The sequence below is a fragment of the Hyperoodon ampullatus genome (assembly GCF_949752795.1).
Source record: "Hyperoodon ampullatus genome assembly, chromosome: 3".
NCBI classification, from domain to species: Eukaryota; Metazoa; Chordata; class Mammalia; order Artiodactyla; family Ziphiidae; genus Hyperoodon; species Hyperoodon ampullatus.
Window position 1 is genome coordinate 135,603,812 of NC_136916.1, and position 15,868 is coordinate 135,619,679.

The following is a 15,868-nucleotide window of genomic DNA, read 5'->3' on the forward strand; positions in this document are numbered from 1 at the left end:
AGCAGCTCCTCGAGAAACAACTACCAAGCTTAAGAACCTAATTCTAAATTTTGTGCATGATGGGTGTGGGACCCTGAATAAACTTCTGAGCTTATACAGATTAGCTTAGTAACTGGTTCTGGCTGGAACTTCCTGTTGAAAATCCTCAGACCTTTCAGCTGGGTAGAGCTGGGGGTGGGATGGGAGGGGTCTTTCTCACAATGTTGGCTTCATCCGAGTGGATCATTACATTTTTTCTGTAGGAAGCTTGAAGAATTCGAATCTCGCATCCCTTCTCCAAACTTAAAGCCCCTGAGTTCCCGTGACATGGACATTTCACTTTGCAATTCAATTAAGTGAGCCAGGAATGAAAAATGGAAAAAGTTAAAGCAAGTGACTGCCACAATTTAATTCTCAGGTTTGGCCCTGCATTTGCTTAGCTCAAAAACAGAGTCAGACAGCTCAAGAGAGATGCATCTGAGGAGACGGGAGCAAGGAAGGCAGGGCACAAAGTGAACCCTTTGAACTGAATCAGAGCAAATGAGTCAAAGTGCAGGAGTAAGAAAGGTCCAACAGAGAGGATGGAGCATCGCTGTTCAGGGCTCTCTGAAGATGCCTAAGGAAACCAGCACGCAGAGGGGGCCAGTAGTGACCCAAACACGAGGCCATGAAATATCCCAGCTCTTCTGAGACCTCAGGCAGCTGAGCCCCCCGGGAACAGCGTGCGCTTCTGCAGACAAGGAGGGCAGGAGAGCAGGCGGAGAGTGAAGCGATCCACGCTGGGTGTTATGAGGGTGGAGAGAAGAGGTTTTGGTTCACCGGAGAGGCGTTTAGGTTTCAGACCTGACATCTTCCTAAACACAAGGGTGGCTGATTGTACACTTCAGTGGGGCAGAAGTCCACCCCAGGGTTTCCCCGGGAGTCCCATTCCGCGTGGGCTTGTGGAAGGAGAGCAGAAGAACATTTGCACAGAGGCTGGAAGTACATCATGGCTGATACAGCTGATTAGCGATCTTCTTGTTAACCTCAGGTTGCTGCGTTCTTCAATTCTCTTTTCTCTTCCGTCTCATCACCCCTTAAAACAACCTTGACGTGCCAGGGCTGGAGAGTGGGGCAGGAGGAAGGGGGAGGTGGGTGCAGAGAAGACTCAGTGATCCCCTTGTCAAGACTGCGAGTGGCCCTTGGGGTGCCCTTGGGCAAACGCTGATTGTAAACTTCAGGGCTAGAGAGGTCCTGTGCCTCACACAAGATTTGGCCACTGAATTATTAGGTGACAGGCTAAATAATAGCTCCTTTCTTTTTTTTCAGGTTCCCTACTGGCTTAGCTTATGCTAGCCTACCTGTCAGACTAAGAGTGGTGTGGAGCTTTGTAAATGAAAATGCCAGTTACAAAAATGCGTCTGGCAATTGTCTCAGGTGGGGTCTCCAGGAAACAGAATTTGAGGTGGAGAGTGAATGCAGGCAATTTATTGGGAAGTGTTCTCCGTGGAGGAGTACAAAGGGCAGGGTTGGTCAGTGGCAGAAGTTTGGCGACGTAGTCATCTAAAAAGCCTCAGCTAATCCCACTGTGAGTTTTGGGGCTGGATGGCACTGCAGAGTTGTCCTGAAATGGGGCAAGCAGGCCAGACTTTGATACTTCTGCATTGCCACTTAATGGCTGTGGATTCAGGGTCCACCCTGCTTCCTGGAGGATGGTACCACCCATCCTCACTGGGTATCCTCTCCCGCAGCTGATCCCTCTTCCTCAGATCTCTTTGTTCTCAATCTTCTTTATCTTTCTCCTTCCAGGCCCCTGACCAACCAGCCAAGCATTCACCACTGTCTGAATCTATATATATGCTAACCTCAGATCACTTCTCTTTCTACACAAAGCAGATAAGAAGGTGAATCACACAAAGCTCTGCCCCTTGTGAGGGTTTCCAGCTTAAGCCTTCATGCTGAGCTGATCAGTCCATGAAGCAAACTTGACTTTTACTCTCCACTGTCAGGTGCCCATGGAGCTGAGGGAGAGGCCCCAGCATATGAGTGGATGACATGGGGACCTGGGCTACTTCCTTATGCAGCTTACCTCTGACCTCTGGCCCTGTTTGTGCCCCTTTCCAAATGCACCACTTCTACCTTTTTTTTTATTTTGGCCACACCACGTGGCTTGTGGGGTCTTAGTTCTCTGACCAGGGATTGAACCCAGGCCCTTAGCAGTGAAAGCATGAAGTCCTAACCACTGGACTACCAGGGAATTCCCCCGTTTCTACCTTATTTATGGCAGAGAGTGGAAGAGTTCACATAGTTCTGGGAAAAGACCATAAATGCATTTTCTTGTCTGTCCAAAGTGACTGTCCACTATTTCTGATCTTCCTTTCTGATCAAAATTTTAAAAAAAAACCACCACTCTTTCATATTAGTAGCCACAGACCATGTACCAAGGCCATGTTAATTTGTTGTACCAAAAATGGTACATGTGGCATAACATCTGCAATTGGGGCTACTGTTTGGTTAAGTTTGCAGCAGTTCACTCTCACTCTTCAAGATCTGTCTGGCTTTTGTGGGCGACAGACTGGTTAATTAATGGGGATATGATGGGGACCCCTCCCCAACCCCTGTATCCTTTAGGTCTTTAAGGATGGCACTAATCCTTGTCATTCCCCCTTGGTTGTGAAGTTGTTTTCTATGTACTATCTTGGCCAGTGGGGAAAGGGGACTGTTTCTGTTTGGCCTTCCTCCCAGTGACTGCTCTTACCCCACAGCTAAGAAGCTAATGTGGGTGTCTGCCAACTACTGATGATTCCTGTTCCAATTACACATTCCAGGTCTGGGGAAGAGACCACCTAGTGTGTCTGTGCACCCAGTGGACTCACTGAGAATTGGACCTGACCAGGACCTCATTTATCACCCAGACTCCGTGCCTACCCTCGAACAGGGGGCCTAGACGACACCTCCATTCCCTAGGGCATCCAGATCAGCTTGGACCCTGTGTCCAACAGTGTCTGCAATGTTGGGGTCTTCCCTTTTGCCCAGTGTGTGAGTACCCAAGCTCTGGAGGCAGCATATTCCAAGAACTTTCTGGCCTTACAGAGAATATCCACTCCAGTATGCCTGCTTCTCTGAGTCTTTGGTCCTGCCTTCTGCCATCTTCCATGGCACGTCTGACATTTCCTTCATATAGTGTGAGCCATCGATTTCTCCAAGCTCCAAGAGCCATCCTAGAAGCATGTTAGACTGTTTCCCTGGGGTTCTTGTCAAGGTATTACATTCTCTGCCCACTGGCAGTGTTCCCTTATGTCTCTGGCCTTTGTGGTAGAGTCAGAGATGACCATGTGATTTTCAAGGCTGTGGGTTAGCCATGGAATGTCTGGACCTTGGCTGTGACTTTTGGGCACTTGCCCTCTGGCCATGTTGTCAGATGGAAGTGCACACAGCTTCCTGCAACTGCCTCTTCCTGAGTACGGTGAGAGGGCCCAGAACCCTCGACCGTAGCATTTCATTATGGGCGGCCAGAGAGACCAAGGTGAGCTGGTCAAGCTCTCTGAACCTGAGATGGACTATGTGGTGGACTTGACTCATTGAAGAGGAATGAGTGCCACTGCCTCCTGAAGCCTCAGCGCTACAGTGACAACTGTGTGACAGCAGGATGACCTTGGCTTGTGCTGGTATTGAGGGTGTGGGCAGGTCCAGCTGTCTCTCTCCACTTGACGTCTTCTCTTTCGGCCATGGGACTGTCCTGGCTGGAGAGCTGTGGGCCAGTGCTTTCCAAGACCCCCATCAGTTTCAGTGAAGAGCAAACTCAGAATATTAACTGTCATATACATTATTCTGTGGACATTAGTCTTAGGTTAAAAATGCTTTATGGCCCAGTGGTTTTAAAAATAAGAAAAAAAATGCATAAAGCTTAAGGAGTCATTTGCCCTGTTGCTCCTGTATATTGCAGACAAATGAACACATGCCCCTGTACTTATTTATGTTGTAGACCAGTCATTTTTCCTTACACAGGAATCTTATTAAAACAATAAATCAATGTTAACCTGGGTTTTAAATTGGCCCAATATGTTTGGAGAACTTGCTGGTTTAATTTTCCTATTTTTCATTTTCAGTTAACTAATTTAGTTTTCCCAGGTGGGATACCACAACCTTAAGACGTGAATTTATCTTGAAACCAGCAAGCCCCGACATATATTGCCACCAAAACAAGAAAAGAAAAGCCAACATTTTGTTCTGTAATGAGACAGCAGAGAAGCTCGGGTCCAGAAGGTACCCATCCTGAGCATTGCCAAGTGCCCAAGTCTGGGCCCTGGGAAGTGACACCAACTGCCTGCCTGCAAGTTCTCCTGAATATTCTGTTCTGCATTTTCTCCACATCCCCTTGGCCTGAAAGCCTCCAGTACATCTCTGTTATAGACTGAATGTTTTTGTCTTCCCCCCAAACTCATAGGCTGAAGCCTTAACCCCAACATGACTATATTTGGAAATAATTTACATAAGTAATTAAAGTCAAATGAGGTCATAAGTGTAGGGCCCTGATCCAATAGGATTAGTGTCCTTGTAAGAAAATACACCATCAGAGACCACTCTCCCCACTCCTCTCACCCCAGCTACACTCCCCTCCCTGCCATGCATGCACATCCCCATGCCCCGAACATGCAAGACGAGACCATATGAGCACACAGTGAGATGGCATCACGTACAAGCCAAGAAAAGAGGCCTCAGAATGAAACCTACCTTGCCAGCACCTTGATCTTGGACTTCCCAGCCTCCAGAACTGGGAGAAAATAAATTTCTGTTGTTTAAGCTGTGTGGTCTATGATATTTTGTTATGGCAGCCCAAACAGATGAAGACAATCTCCCAGCAATGTTTTCCCAAGAACACTGTGACAATTGCTGGTGTTCCCTTCCCCCCAGAGCACTTGGGGTCCCAGTAAGATCTCAGCTGGCACCTCCAAGGGGCCCACACCATCACAGCTTGGGTTGGTTTTAACAAACCGAAGGCCACAGAGTATGACTAGCAACAGATACCAGGGGAAGATTTTCTAGCCACCACCCCCCAGAAGAATATGTGCATGTGAGTGTGTCTGTTGAGGGGGGTGGTGACTTTAACAATGGACCAGTATCAGAAGTTTCCTGAAGCTCACAGCTGCGTTGGACTTGTACTCCACCCTGAAGAATGCTACTGGGGGTGAGTGTGGGCCTTAAGAAAATGCTGACTCAGCAAGTGCTGTCTTTTGGGGAAGCTGCTCTATGTAGTGGCTTTGGAGTCAGTCAAAGTTAGGTTCAAATTCCAGCTTTTTACTGCATTAATCAAAATAGTGTAAGCAAGGGCTTCATTGGCTCAAGTAACTGAAAAGTCCAGGGAGATGTTTTGCTTTCAGGCACAGTAACATCCAAGTACTCAAAAGATGTCTTTGGAAATCTGTCTCCTTCTCCCTTCTGGCTCTGATGATCTCTCCACTGGCCTCACACTAAGGAGAATCTTCCTCAGCAATTCTACATGCACCTGATCCTTAGCACAAGAAAGAGAGAGAGTCTTTGCTAAGGGGTTCAACAAAGGTCTCGGTGAGGTTGCTGATTGGCCAGGGCTGAGTCATATGTACAGCCCTGGGTGGGAGGGTTGGGAGGTTGGTCCCATTTGAACCCAGGAGAGATGGTGCTTTTGCTTAAGGAGGAAGAGATGCAGGGCAGGCCAAATCAACAGATGTCCACATAGACACTGAAGGGCTCTGTGACTCCAGGCAAGCTATTGAACCTCTCTGATCCTCGAGTTTCCCCTTTTAGAATTTCTGTACTAGTACCTGCCACTAGGGAACTGACGAATACTAAGTGTGCTTCTAGCACAGCTCCAGGCACAGAATGTAGGTGTAATAACTGTTAACTCCCTCCCTCCTCCCTTTCCCTGTCTCTGGCCCTCTCCTGGAAGCCCTGGGGAAGTTCAAAGAACACCTTGAGTGGTACTGAAGATGTCATGCTGTTTCAGGCTGAGTCTCTTCTGCCAAGGGTTGGTTCTACTCGGTGATGGTGGCCTTGGGGACACAGTGGGGCTCTGAGGATTCTCTGGTTGGGCTCAGCCCTGGGACATCCAGGTGAGCTGGTGGAGGCCTTCCAAAAGACAAGTGATGTCTGCAGTTTCCTGGGCTGAAGAGCTCAGAGCAGCCAGCAGGTCCCTTCCTGGTACTCTCTAGAATTCAAAACCAAGCCTCCCACTATATATATTACTTTCCCAAACGAATTAGGTCCTGGACGAGATTCACAGTCCCTCTTAGACCTGTGTGGTTTCTTTCATCCAAACAGCCACTCACTACTTGAACTGACCTTTGTGAACGCTAAAGAATCTTAATGTAAATTTACCCCTGAAGATTAACACACTGCAATCATGTACCTGCTCAGCTGGCAGCAGGCTTGAAACTGCCAAATTTGTTCTTCCCATTTCCACCTGTTCTTCTTCCCTAACTATCCTCACAGCACTTTCTTATCCTTTTACCATAGGTTAAAAGAGTCCTGGCACCTGTCCCCTCCGGCGGGCCAGATTGAAGCATGTGATCATCTGCCAACACATTCATTCCCAATGGAAGGAGGTCTGGCATCTCAGTGCCCCACTTTTCCCCTGACTCTGCAGTTTTAAAAGTCACCCACAGATTCTGAGGAAATCCAAAACTAAAAAAATAAATATCACTTAATGGGTTTCTTTTAAGTTCTGTCACCTAGTTTCCTTGGATCCACCTTGATTTATCCTGGGACCTTGGCCCAGGATCTCATTTTCACAGCTGCTGCAGAGGCTAACAAGATAACCAAGATAAGTTGTTTCAGGATACACTTAAGAGGTGTTGGGGACAGTCAGCTCCTTCAGAGACAATGATAAATTTGCAGACTTTTCAGTGAAAATTTCTGTGTAAAATTGCAGAACTGGTGTGGTTCCCAAAGATCTCAGAGTAAATGGAGACAAATAATGTCATCACAAAGGGAGACATATCAATGGACCTGATTTGACCCCTTCAAGGGGTCCTGACAATTTCCAATTTGTGTAATTTGGATCTTTCATTAAGAAATCCATTTCCTTAGGATGGTTTTATTTTGTGTACTATGTGTGGGATTGCTAATTTTTAAAGAACTTCTTTTGAGAGAATGAAGAAAAGCCCCTCTACATGCTATTGGGAGAAGTGTGAAATGGGAAAACTTCTTTGGAAAGCAATTTGGGAATATCTAGCTAAGTTAAAGATGGAAAAATCCTATGACATGGCAATTCCATTTTAGGAGTAGATCCTGTGCATATACTAGCATGAGTGTACATGAGTGTACAGAGGAAAAACACTAGAGAACAAACAAATAGGCCCCTTTCAAAGGGAACCCCCATTTCCGAGGCAACAGTGTTGCCAACCAAGAATAAGAAGCACTGGTTCTGTAGAGGAGAGAATCTTTTTTTATTTGCCCTTCTGATGCCAAGCAGGGCCCTGTGGGGCTCCTGGGCACAGAGGCCTTTTTGTCCCCCACTTCTTGTAGGCAAGACTCCAACCTCCATGACCTTCCCTGAGTTCCAAAGGGCAGATTTGGAAGAGTTGCTAATCAGGGGAGGAGCAGCCACAAAACCATCCGAGGCGAGATGAAAGGGACCAGAGAAGCACATCAGAGTTAGGAGACCCACCCACCTGTGACCCTGCACACACCCTAATCTTGCCAGCAACCCCACCCTTTTGAAACTTTGCAGAAGAAAGAAGAAACTTTGATCCTTATATCACATAACTCTGACAACAAGTCCTGACTATATAACCTCTCCCTATTCCCCAGGGAGTGGGGTACGGTTCTTGAGGAGCTAGCCTACTGTGTTCTCTTTGCCTGGCAAAGAAATAAAGCCACTCTTTCCTTCTCCTCCATAACTCTGTCTCCGTATTTCTGTTTGGCATCGGTGCACAGAGAGACAAGATTTTGGCAACACTTCTAGCCAATCACATTTTAAAGACCAGCCATGTCCACTGGTAGAAAGAACAGATATTGAACTTGGGGTTCTGTTTGAATTTGAAGGAAGGAATCATGGAGACATTTTCCCTTCACGCTCTTGTGGAGATGTGCTGTTAGCCACCTTGCCCAGCCTTCCTCTCTGTGTGTGGTCCTTCAGCTGTAGATGGTATCCAGATGTGTGGGCTCCTGGGTATGAGTGGGTGCTCAGAAGGTGGCAGGACCCAGAACACAGCCTCGATTCTGGAACCTCCTAAGTTTGGGAAACTGAAGTGGGCTCATGCTGCTTCCAATATGTAACTGCCACTTTAGTCATCTGTACTTTCACATAATGATTTAATTTTTGTGCCTAAGCTTAGAGAAAGCCTAAGAAACTTAGAGAAAGCTTAGGAAATCAGAGGAAGCTTACTAAAGTACTACGCTAAATTTTTTTCATTACTGTTTTATTTATTTATAAATTTATTATTTAATGATTTATTATTAGTGATTCCATACGTAATATTTTTTATCTTATATAGCAATAAATCCAAGTGTGAGAAGTTTAAACAAGACATGTTTATCAGATTGGTAAAGCTTTAAAATTTGGGAAGGAGTTACTCAGTTTTCCTGGGTCTCTCCCATGTATACATGTTATTAAATTTCTGGTTGACTTTGTCCTGTTAATCTGTGTATGTCAATTTAATTCTTAGGCTTGCCAGAAAAACCTAGAAGCGTAGAAGAAAAGTTTTTCCTCACTGAACAGTTGGTAACAGGATGGGATGCAACCTTACTGGCTGGACCCTACTTGCCCCAATGCTGCTGCAGCTAAGAGACGTTGGGATACCTGACAAAAGCCAGCAGGAGGTGAGAATTCTTACTACACATGTCTGTCTGCAGGGTCTACTGGAAATGAAAGTGGTAAGAGATTTTCTCTTTTTTAAAAAATTCGATTTAGCAGGAGAAAATATTTGTAGGGCTAATTTCTTGCACTCGGTGACTCTTGGTTTAAAGTTTGTCAGAGCGCTCTTGGTTTGTGGATCTGTTTCCTCCCACATATGGTCTCTTTTTTTGTCTTTGCCTTTTGTGCCGTTTGTCATAAAGGAGGAAAACCATTGGTCTGATTAGGTTTTTCTTTCCTCTTGTTCTGTATATAGCTTGGCTTACTGACCATTGAGAAAACGGTCTCTGATCTCTGCCATCCTGAAGGTACCCAAAATGGTGTACATGTGGCAGCCAGTCAGACAGACTGGGATTCTAAACATCTCTTTGTCAGCTCTCAGGGAAATTTGTCATAAGGGGTCCCAGTTCATAAGGGGCCTTTGGCATCTCAACCTTTGTTGCTTTGTTAATGATGCCACAAAGGTCTTTGTTTTCTTAGACTATTTTGGGGAGTGGACTTTCTGGATCTTGTAAGGGCTGCATCCTTTGCACTCTCTTGTAGGCATGCCCCTTGTATCTTATTGGTTTGAGTCACTGTTAAGCTCCTATGCATCAATGGCCAGACGATGTACCCTTTGAATTAGAAAAAATTCTAAATTGGTAAATTTTTAGAGAGATTTTATCCCAAACAATTGTACCTAATTGGTATGCAAAGCCCCCAAAGCCTTCAGAATTCCAAAATAGCTTTATTGAATGATTTGTTGTCAAAGGCTAATGAAATATTAAATATACAAAAGGTACCTAAAACTATAAGACTGATATAAATACTGCTCCCCTCTATCCTCCTTTGAGTACTCGTTCTCTCTTTAAATTGCCTTTCTACTCTGGAGAGACTGTTAAACAATTACCTTCAGAAATGGGACCATCTGAGGTTATAGGCAATCATCTTCAGGTCAAAGACCAAACTGAGGGCCATAGTTAAAGAATTTCTTAAACCCAGGGAGGATCCTCAAAAGTTTTCCTAGGGTTTCCCTGGTGGCTCAGTGGTTGAGAGTCTGCCTGCCGATGCAGGGGACACGGGTTCGTGCCCCGGTCCGGGAAGATCCCACATGCCGCGGAGCGGCTGGGCCCGTGAGCCATGGCCGCTGAGCCTGCATGTCCAGAGCCTGTGCTCCGTAACGGGAGAGGCCACAGCAGTGAGAGGCCCGCGTAATGCAAAAAAAAAAAAAAAAAAGTTTTTGTAAATGGATTTTTGTAAATGGGAGGCTACCGGTGACCACAGCTTATATTCAGAGCCTGATAGGAATTTTTTGGGCCTACTTTCCAAAGCTAAATGTACCCAGAGGGAAAGAAAAACATTCTAACATAGGTGGATGGGTATGTCAGTCCTTCGATATCATTTAGGTGGCCATCCAATTCTTTGAGGAATTAAAAACATCTGTCCTTGTTTTACAACTCTAGTCTTCACAGGATCAGAGGTGTGGCTCCAGAAATAATTCAAAGCCCACCAATCCTTTTTACCACTCCCCAAACCTCCCCTATTTATCTTAAGAGGCTTATAAATATGGCAAAAAATAATTCTGGCCTTAAGGGAACAAAAGTCCTCCTAGGAGGAACTTGCATTTCTCTCCCTGTGTTTTTGAGATGTAAATGTTCTACCTGGTCTAGACCATCTCTTTAAAATACAAATTTCAGGTCAGTAAATCATATCAAAAGAAAGAACAAAACAGGGAAAGGACATTTGGAACTTGACTCTTCACGGACAAATACAAATCTTAAGCGTCTTCATAAATATTAGTAAAGGGACTTCCCTGGTGGCGCAGTGGTTGAGAGTCCGCCTGCCAATGCAGGGGACACGGGTTCGAGCCCTGGTCCGGGAAGATCCCACATGCCGCGGAGCGACTAAGCCTGTGCGCCACAACTACTGAGCCTGCACTCTAGAGCCTGTGCTCCACAACAAGTGAAGCCACCGCAATGAGAAGCCCGTGCACCGCAATGAAGAGTAGCCCCCGCTGGCCGCAACTAGAGAAAAATCCCGCGCACAGCAACGAAGACCCAACGCAGCCAAAAATAAATAACTTAATTAAAAAAAAAAGAAGTCACTAAGCTCTGAAAGTGAGAAAGCCTGGGAAGTTGCGTTCTGGTTAAATAAAAAATAAAAAAATAAAAATAAATAAATAAATAAATATTAGTAAAAAGGGTTTAGCCATCTAAACAGGTGACATTGACTTGCTCAACCTGCCAGAAACCCAATTTGAATCCAACCTCTTTTATAACTGGTGTGTTTTATATTATTGTACCTGATTCATGGCTGAAATTTTGGAATGGGACTATGGGGTCTCTGTTTGCTTCTATTTGTGTGTTTGTACATGTCTATATACATGTGTTATATATGTGTGGTATTTTCTACCTTTGGATGGTATTGTCAAAATTAATTTGTAAAAGAGCTCGATTTAGTTGCTTAAAGAAAATTAAGTGTGTAATTAAATTCTCAGAAATATAATAGGGACTAACCCAAATGAATTTCAGCTTCATGTGATCTGGGAAAATATTTGGTATTAAACTAGTTTAAATTTGTTGGTTTAATACAGACATGTCTTTAGAGTTATCAACATTAAGTGTAATAATATTGTACCTAGGTTTACTGAAAGTCAAATAAGATCATGTTATCTGTGTTACAAAATTTGTCAACAAGAAAAGTAGCTTGGGGTGATGGTTGACTTTGTCTAATGTTTCATGAAGTTTTCATGGGTAATCTAAACATAACTGTTGGGAATAAGTAAATTAAATAAATGTAAAAAGGATAAGAGTTTTTAGGTGAACTCTTTAAGAATAATGATGTTTTATCATATGTCTACTTAAAAAATAGTTTCTCCAAATATTTCAGTAATTTAAAACTTTAGAGTTTTGCTAAGCTAAGTTACATGATGGAAATTCATTAAACATATAGATCATTTCCAAATAAGATAAAATATTACATACACAGTTGTACATAAGCGTTACATTTTTTTAATAAAAAAATGTACAGGTGGGGCAAATAAGATAAAATACTGAAACATTAATTGCTAAACAAGTCTAAGCTTACCTACTTTTTTCTTCTTACTGCAGAAAAACTAAAGATTTTGGGGGTTTGTTAGAAACATGTCTTATACCACGTTGAAAAAAAATTATGCTATGAGGAAATGTATGTTTTTAGAAATTATGATATGTATTCATAAGTTTGCAATCAAAAAATACTGGTATGATAAACAGTTTACAATTGCTTTCTTCTTAGTTTTTACTAGAAATTAATGTTTCTAAGGTTAAGAATTCTAATTAACACATTTAATTAAAACTACTACAGTTAATAAGGACAACATCTTCTTATGCAAGGGGAAAAAGTATAAGGAATGGAAATGCATTTTGTTAAGAGGAAAGAAAGTACTTTTGTCCTAAAGTGAGGATTTAAAAAAGGAGCGGGGGGCTTCCCTGGTGGCGCAGTGGTTGAGAGCCCACCTGCCGATGCAGGGGACACGGGTTCGTGCCCCGGTCCGGGAAGATCCCACGTGCCGCGGAGCGGCTGGGCCCGTGAGCCATGGCCGTTGAGCCTGCGCGTCCAGAGCCTGTGCTCCACAACGGGAGAGGCCACAACAGCGCGAGGCCCACATACCGCAAAAAAAAAAAAAAAGGAGCGGGGGTGGGGTGAGGGGGAGCACAAGACAATCTGAATGTAAACAAGGGAGTTACAGAAGGTTTTTAGAAAGGGAACCTTGAGAAAAGAGTTATACATGGTAAACTGGCTCAGATTGGAATGAAAGTAATTGAATTTTAACATCAAAGGTAAACTGTGCAAAACTACAATCTGGTTTTCTACAGAGAGAACGAAGTTTTCTTGGACTATTTATCTGTTTTTGAAAACACATTGTAAAAATTTCCTTACCTTTTAAGTAATCTGTTGTAACTTTCTGTATTTGTTTTTGAAATTTTTTATTGCCACTTTGGTTAAGTGGATAATTATTTATTTCACAGTGACCTATGGTCTTTTTGATGAAGTGTTTTAAAACCTTTTTGATATTTTCGATAAACTTCCCCCAAATCAAATTCTAAATGAAGTGTTATTGACCTGGAAATAACTTTGAAGTTTTCCAGAGAGCCCCTGGAACACCTCAAGAAATTTCTTTTCTCTCCTTATAAAAGGAGATATTAAACTAATCGGGCTTTATATGCTAAATTACATGGGAAGTGTTATCAAATAAAGATGATAAACCTTCTTAGGTTATATAGGTAAATGTTATTAATATGTGTTCTAAAAATTGTATGAAATTCCTAAAACTTGAATATGTCCTTAGTATGTTATCAGTTATATTCTAGATGTTATCTTAAAATGTTGTATGTTACAGAAATAACCAAATTTCCTTGTCAATTGCATTGTAATCAGATATTCAACCATGTCATTTTAATTCTTTTTTCATTCATAGATGGTTATTGTTTTAATCTAATGCTTTTGCAAAAATGCTTTGGCTTCAAGAAGATTCATAGAAAGGACTTTTTGACAAATACAGGTTTCTGATAATGTTCAGATTATGTCACGGAACTGGGTAGGAAATCACAGAACTCTAACGGAAAACCTGATGGCTTCATAAAACTGTTAACAGAAGATCAAGTTCAACAAGAATTAGTTACACAGGAATGAATGAACTGATGAATATGATTATAAATTTTATAACTTTTGCCTGAAATATTGTTGGCTTTTACAAATCTTTGTTTTCCAGATATAAGGAAACCTTTCCTCTTATACTATGACTTACAGCAATTTGGTGAACTATACCTTTGTAGGAAGAATTGAAACATTTATTTTTTTCTCCCTACCTAATTCCTCCAGAATTTAGAAACTCTTAGTAAGTGTTCTTACTTTCATGCCAACATAGTTATTTGCATAAGTTCACTAAGAATCTGTTCTCATTGTAGCAGGACACAATTGGCAACACTGGTTATAAACATTACCATGGCTTTGACTGGAATGTCATATTTGAGAATATGTATACAATCAGATATGACCAGACAGCTTTAAGGAACTAAGATTGACTTTATGGAGCCATAAAGCCCCTTGGAAAAAGAGCCTGGTACCTTGCAGCCAGGGTTTCCAGCAGCCTTACCAGGTGAGTAAGGGAGGCTATTTCCTGGCAGATGCAGGAACCTCGGGATATTTGGGGAACCTTAAGAAAAGAGGAATTCTACTCCAATAAAGATGTAAAAAAGAAAAAGAAAAAGAAAAAGAAAAGAGGAATTCACCCAAATCTATAGGTTTTTAAAGGGAACTCTGATGGCAAGTTCTTGGCGTGGCTTCCTGGCCCCGAGAGGCATTTAAATATTCGCATCTGGAGTTTCCTTATGAAAAGTTCCAGCAAAGCAGATTCAAAAGAGCCTATATGGTCAATTGCTATTCTTGCTGGACTTATGTAAATAATCAGGCCAAGTTCAATGAGACTAAATTTATTTTGCAAATAAATTAGTCTTAATTTGGCTGTCTTTGGTAGAAATGAGGGTGATTCTAAAGAGAAAAATGTTGTGTTTCAGCAGAAACTTAATACACAGTTATGGGTATTAGATTGTAAAAAAAGAAAGTTTGGGAGTACAAGTGTTAGCAAAAGTGTGAGAGGAAAAGGCAGGCTCATTTATGTAGTAGTGGTGGTGGGTATAATTTAGCTCAGTTCTTTTAGAAGACAGTTTGGCAGTATCTGTTCAAAGTAAGATGTGCGTAGTCCCTGATGCAGCAATTTTCCTTCTAGAATTCCTTTTGCAGAAACAGTTGCAGATGTGCACAAAGATTATTGTACAAGAATTCTATTCATTACTGTTCCTATTTAGGAAGCTTGGAAACAACCCAAGTACATGTCAATAGCAGATTAAACAATCGTGATACTTCTGTACAATGGGATACTATGGTGGCGTAAAGAGAAGCAGCTCTACATGTTTTGACATAGAAAGATGTCCATAATTGAGATCCGAGTTTTTTAAAAAGGAAAAGTGAAAAAGCATTATGTATGTTCTTATATCAATTTATATATACTATAAAGATCTATAATAGCATGCACTAAAAAGATAGCTGGACAAGTATAAACCAAGCAGTGTTTGTCTCTGGGGTTATAGGGACTTCTACTGTTTTATAGCATACACTTTGTAATTTTTATTATAGTCATGTGTTACTTTTATTATCAGAGATAACAATACTGATTTTTAAAATAAGAAAAAATATTGATCAGAAAAAAACTGCTGCACACTCATTCTTAAAGGCAACTGACATCAGGAAGCTTGTGAAGTTACTGTTAAAAATTAGTCTGCTCCTCTGACCAGATTTGCAAACCAGTGACTAAGTTTTGGGAAGGGAAGTTTCTTTACTGCTTCAAATTATGTTCTAATGTGTCGTGGAATGACACTGTGCATCATTAAAATGTATTTTTCCATTGATTGAAGAAGCAGTAGCTTAATAGGTTATTTCCTATGATTTTAACTAGAAAAGTCCACAAGTTGTCTTGAGATGCTTACATGAACACAATTTGGAAAGTGACAAGCCTTCCTATATTATACATTAATGAGAATAGGAGGAGAAGGAGGAAGAGAGAAAGGGGAAGAAGAAAAGCATTTGGAAGTTCTATTCAGGAAATAAGATTTCTCTTTATCTCCATCGTTAGAAGTACACTCTGCAAGCCTTTAGCTAAAAGAAGATGCTTGAAGATTTTTTCACACTCCCTCTTTTCTGTTTAACTTTTCAAGCACCAAGGTTTTTGTGAATTTGTACAATTTCTAAAACTCCTGGATGACAATGGAAACTATTCTAATCTTATAAAATGGTTAATGGTGCCCTCTCTTGGATTTCCTTTTAAAATCCCAGGCTGGTGTATGACCTTGGCTGCTCCAAGATCAACCTAGGAAATGTGGCAAGGACCAGCTTTCCACTCAGCTGTAACTGCCTGTCTGGTTTGGTTTGGGATGTGAGGGGTCGGGATTCCCATTCACTCTCTTGTCTGGTTGGTCCAGAGTCCTGAAAGGGACTGAGTTGGTAAGCTGTTCCAGCATTCCCATTTACAGTGAGGAATCGGAAGCTGGGATGAATGGC